We start from the raw sequence: 6,000 nt of genomic DNA on the forward strand, positions 1-6,000 counted from the left end.
ATTTAAGTAAATCAACATAAAACGTATCAAATAGTTTTTTTTTTTGAAAGCATAAAACAAACTCAACATCAAATAAGACTATTGAACAAAATGATATAAAAACAATAGAAAGTATTGCTATGTATAAGGTAAATCTCACCATTTCAATAAAAATGTACTCTAGAAAAGCCATATGTCAGGACCCATACTTATATAGTGACACCTGCTCCAGCTCTAACACTTTTTTCATCGTGAAGAAATCTATCTCAATATGGGCAACCATAATCCTTATAGAGAATGTCGCCTCCCTAATTTTGAATTGTTTTCTAGGTCAAATAAACTATGAAAAACCAGTTAATGATAAAGGACACAACAATTCGTTGAAGTAAAAAGAAAAATCAACTTGTAATACAATTTATGAAAAAGAATAATCAAAAATCTAGTAAACTTAAGATGGATGGACCATCATCACAAACATAAACCATGTTGATATGGAGGATTAAAGTATAAAAAGACCAGAGAAAGATAAATTTAAGGACAATTTTTTTACAACACGAGAGATTTGTGAACAGAGTAAATGAGATTTTACTAACAATAACGATGAAACGAATGTAGGACACAACATCGAAAAAAGAAGATATATATATATATATATATCAATTTTTCTCTTAAGGAAAATGTTTCAAGAGAATATCAAATGCTATATAACCTATGTGTGATACCTAGAGGAACCAATGTATATTTTTTTGAAACTTTGAGTAACTTATCTTAGAAAAAATTAACTATACTAGTGAAAAAGAAAGCTTAAGAAAATATTATTGAATAAAATGAATGATGTCAATTCTCATTAAGAATGCTTTCATTAAATAAAGTTATGACGGGAGCCATTTTGAGATTAATTCAGTTAAAAAAGAAAAAGGGATGTTTTGGGTACTAAATTGGAAAGTAATGATACACTTATAGAGGTAAAAAAAATTATCGATATTATAGGTATATCGAAAATACCGTAGCGCAATTTATCAAAAATATCGATTTTTAAGGTATATTAAAAAAAGTAAGATATGATACCGATACCAAAAATTATTAGTATGGTAAATGTATGAGATTTTTAAAATTTTAGTATAGCAAGATATACCGAAATAATATTTATAAATTAAAATATAATATATATATATATATAATAATTATAAGGAAATAATTATATAATTTTATATAATTTTTGAATAATATTAAAATATAGTTATACTAAAATATTATTTAATATATGCAATCTCCACCTCACTAATATTTTTTTTTTTAATTTAATATGTTTTTTAGGTATTAAAGGTATAATACCGACACCGTATCGAAATTAAGGTATACCGAAATTAAGGTAATGTAAATGTATGAATTTTGTATACCGGAATCAAGGTATATCGAAATCAAGGTATACCAAAATCAAGGTAAGGTAAATGTATTAATTTTTTGTATACCAAAATTTTCGATAAAGTATCAAATATGAATAAAACATTAAGGTACACATTACTTGTCCACCCTAGATACTTATAACAAATATTGATTAATCATTATATTTTTTTTACAAGGTTAGAGGTGAAGGTGAAGACAATGAAAGTTATATAAATTATTTATTTAGTATTTTTAAACATAAGATACTAACCTGACTTCTCAGTTCTCACACGAACATAATGTACTTAATAAATCTAGTCTTACCAGTAATGGAACATTAGATATCCAACAAAAATATTACTAGAATCACAATTTGTTAGAAAAAATTCTTTTTGAAACAAGCTTGTTACCCTTCCACTGAAAACAAAAGAAATGATTCATATTAACTTTTGATATAAGTGAAAATTACAACAAATATTGAAATTCACATAAAAAAATACTTAACTACTCTAAGACACTAATTGAAAAGTTCATCAACATTAATGCTTACAAAAATACAACTCAAAACCACACAAATCATCAATTTCAATTGGAAAGGTTCAAAAGACAGGGAAATTTGTGATTCAATCCGCCTTCCCTGTTTATTTGTTTGATAGACTTCTTAATTGTAGTTAACAACTTAACATTAGCACGTTTTCTATCTCCACAACATTTAATCTTTCTCTTTTATTATCTTTAGTCCCTTTTAATGTGTTTCACTCGTTCATTAGAATGCGACACGTTTAGGTTACACCTCGTGACCAAATATCTTACAAAAACAAGTTTAAGAGTTGCTCTCATTGTATCTATAAAATTATTTTTTTCAGCTTCTAATGACAGCTGAATAGTTTTGGACAAAGTCCCAGATTTGAACCGACACTATTACAGAACATAGCCTAAATATGACGCATTAGACCGCTCAGGCAAACTGTCTTGTATATTAAGAAAAAAAATTAAAAATAAAATTTGTTTAATCACAACAAAAACATTAAAATAAAAAAATTGACAAATGTAGAATTTGAACCAACGCTGTTTCGGACCAAAACCTAAATCTACACCTTTGACCACTCCACCCAACTGTCTTATTTATTACAAGTGAACTCAGTCAACAATCTGTCATTGTTCTCAAATATTCTGTGAAACTAAACTTGAATTGAATTTTCCATTATCCTCAAAATTAAGTAAGTCCCATCAATAAATGGACCATTCGTTAAGAGGACACAAGACAAACCTAGAATACACTTTTTTTTGCAAGTCATCTTGAAGCTTTCAAACGCATCCAAGCAATTGAAGCTGGATCCACTTTTTAGGGTAAAGGAGATTAATGGGATAAACTGAGTTAGAGTTATTGAGGAAAGGTACCAATCCAATCACTCTATTTTATTTTATCCGTCTTTAGAAACTAGTGATTAGAGTCCCGCCTACATGTTTGATTCATCGAAATTTTTTAAAAATACTAGTATGGTATAAAACTGGTAATGGTAATCTAAAGACTTTTTAAAAGAATATTAATTATGATGAACATATAAAGTCTCTCAAGACTGTGATGTGGAATAAACCACATAATGTTAATACTGTCTCACACAATAATGATTTATGTTCTGTAATATAGACTTATGCAAAATGGATACTTTTGACTGCTAAAAGTAAACTAGCTATAGCTATGACAAAATAGCATTAAAGTCTCTAGCTAGCAGAGCAGCCAGGGAACTGTAATACTGGAAGCCTCCAACTCTCTCAAAAAATTCTTTATCAATGCATCCAGCATAAATTGTCGTGAATAGAAAGGAATCATTGCCATATTCTACCAGCACATGGGAGAATTGTTTGTTCTTCCTTAGAACAGTCACAACAACATTATCATTCCATAGTACTTTGGCATGGAAGTGTGAATTTGTGTGACTCTACCACCAAATGGTTGGCAGTGAGACAATATTCAGTCAGTTTCATCGGGTGCTTGTCCGTCATAAGGTATTGGACCATAAAAGGAAGGCCTTGGGAAGCTTATCTCTATACTTTCAGCAACTAAACGGTTGATGTTTTGGATGAACGAACGTCTATGCCAACTATTGAAGATGAATGTTACCTTTATCTTAATGGAACTCCAACTAGTTGTAAGGCTGGTATAACTTACACATACCAGACTACGAAGATAGATAGCAGATCTGGATGGGGGCCCTTGGAGAATATAACCTCGTTCCACTCCCTTCCTTAACATCACACACATTTGCAATTCCACATTCACGCCTAATAAGAATACCTTCAGATTTCTTCTTATTAATGATTGATTTACCTTTAAACGATGTATCATACTAAAATATATTTACTCTACCATCCCTAAAGCGAATCTAAACCATTTTATCGACTCTTTATCTCAACATTAGAATCGTCTTTAGTGATCAGATCATATCTCCCTTAATTTTGTATGTCCAAATTTTTATTTGTTTTCATGAACCGCGAGTGAACCCATTTCCTATCCATGTCATAAAGTGTTTTGGATCAAAACATGATTTATTATTCTTGTAAATCTATTTGATATGGAATATAGAACATGACTCATTTATAAAGAGAATAGTTTTGGACTCGATTTTCAAAACATAAAGAAAATAAAAAAAATTGACAGCTGTGGGATTTGAACCCACGCCCTTTCGGACCAGAGCCTAAATCTGGCGCCTTAGACCGCTCGGCCAAACTGTCTTATTTATTATGAAAAAAGAAATTAGAACATATTATTTTAATCACAACAAAAATTAAAATATAAAATAATTGAACCACTATGAATTTTGAAAGCCTTTTCAGACCAAAACCTAAATATAGTGTCTTAGACCGCTCCACCCAACTGCCTTTTTTATAACAAGTAAAACTAGTCAACAATCTGTCATTGTTCTTGAATATTTTGTCAAACCAAACTTGAATTAAATTTTTCATTATCCTCAAAATTAAATAAAGTCTGTTAATATAAATCAATTCTATTGACCTCATTAATTATCCTAACACCTTTTGGATTTCTCCTTAGCTCGTTCCACTCCCTTCACATTTGCAATTCTACATTTACTCCTAATACAAATACCCTGAAATTTCTTCTTATTAATGATTGGTTTACCTTTAAACGATGTACCATGCCAAAATATAGTTATTCTACCATCCCAAAGCAAATCTAAACCATTTTATAGACTTTTTGTCTCAACTTAAGAATCTTTTTTAGTGATCAGACTATATCTTCCTTAATTTTGCATGTCCAAATTCTTATTTCGTTTTCATAAAACGCAAGTGAACACATCCTGTAGAAAAATAAAGAAAAGAGAGAATATTTTATTGCTTTGTATTTTTTGTTGTTGTCTTACATAAGACTGTCTAGTGCTTAAATAGTAAGATTACATTAGCAGAAAATGAAATAATTAAATATTAAAATCATGTAATTGATAATCAACGGCCAATTAGCAAATCAAGCAAATCAATTAATCTAATTGATTGATTTACAAATCAATTAATCTAATTGTTTGATTTGCTGCTGACTTTCTCAACATTCCATTCTTGGAATTATTTTGTCTTCAAGGATAATTCTACACTCCCCCTCAAGTTGGGTAGTAGATGTTGAGACTGTCCAACTTGTCACATGCTTCCTCGAGTCGGCTTGGTGAGTATGTCAACCACCTGATTGCGGAATGTAATGTAGAGGAGTGTAATATAGCCTTGACAGAGATTGAAGAGGGTGTTGTCGATGAATTGTTGATGACATTCTTTCAATTTGGCTGATTCAAAATCATGATTCACTTAGTTAGAGGAGTGGCTCTTGGCTCTTGGCTCTTGGCTCTTGGCTCTTGGCTCAGCTCTTGAAGTGAAAAATGATAATTTTTTTTTTGACAGATAAATGTTGAAAGAAATCTGTCGAGACATGAAAACGACGTTTACCAAAAAAGGAGAAAAAAAATAAATCTGTCGAGACACGAAAACGATGCTCGATACAGATTTGACTAAACTATGGGAAAAAATGCACTGAGATTTGTGATAATAATTTTAGAGAAATATGAGATTATAGAATCATTTGAGTTCTCCTCCAATGGTTATTTCCACCATTGGAGGAGGCAGCGGAAAATTGTGAGTCGGTTTCTTCAAGATGAAAAAACCCGCTCTGATACCATGTAGAAAAATAAAGAAAAGAGAGAATATTTTATTGCTTTGTGTTTTTTGTTGTTGTCTTACATAAGACTGTCTAGTGCTTAAATAGTAAGATTACATTAGCAGAAAATGAAATAATTAAATATTAAAATCATGTAATTGATAATCAACGGCCAATTAGCAAATCAAGCAAATCAATTAATCTAATTGATTGATTTGCTACTGACTTTCTCAACATTCCATTCTTGGAATTATTTTTTCTTCAAGGATAATTCTACACATCCATACCTTATCCTTGTCATAAAGTGTTTTGGATCAAGTCATGACTTATTCTTGTAAATCTATTTCATATGAAATATATAACATGACTCATTTATTAAGAGAATAGGTTTGGACAAAGTCACGACATATTCAATTATTTCTTAATAATTGACAGTTGTGGAATTTGAACACACGCCCTTTTGGACCAGAGCCTAA

The 6,000-nt window shown here is 30.3% G+C and overlaps 1 non-coding gene across 1 annotated transcript; it reads right to left on the minus strand.

Annotated features, from left to right (window-relative positions):
• Positions 1-4,021: 4,021 nt before the first annotated feature.
• On the minus strand, positions 4,022-4,101 carry TRNAL-UAG. Its single transcript has one exon. It is a non-coding gene; the product is annotated as a tRNA-Leu (tRNA).
• Between the last annotated feature and the right edge of the window lie 1,899 nt (positions 4,102-6,000).

Source organism: Impatiens glandulifera, chromosome 1 (assembly GCF_907164915.1).
Source record: "Impatiens glandulifera chromosome 1, dImpGla2.1, whole genome shotgun sequence".
Lineage (NCBI taxonomy): Eukaryota > Viridiplantae > Streptophyta > Magnoliopsida > Ericales > Balsaminaceae > Impatiens > Impatiens glandulifera.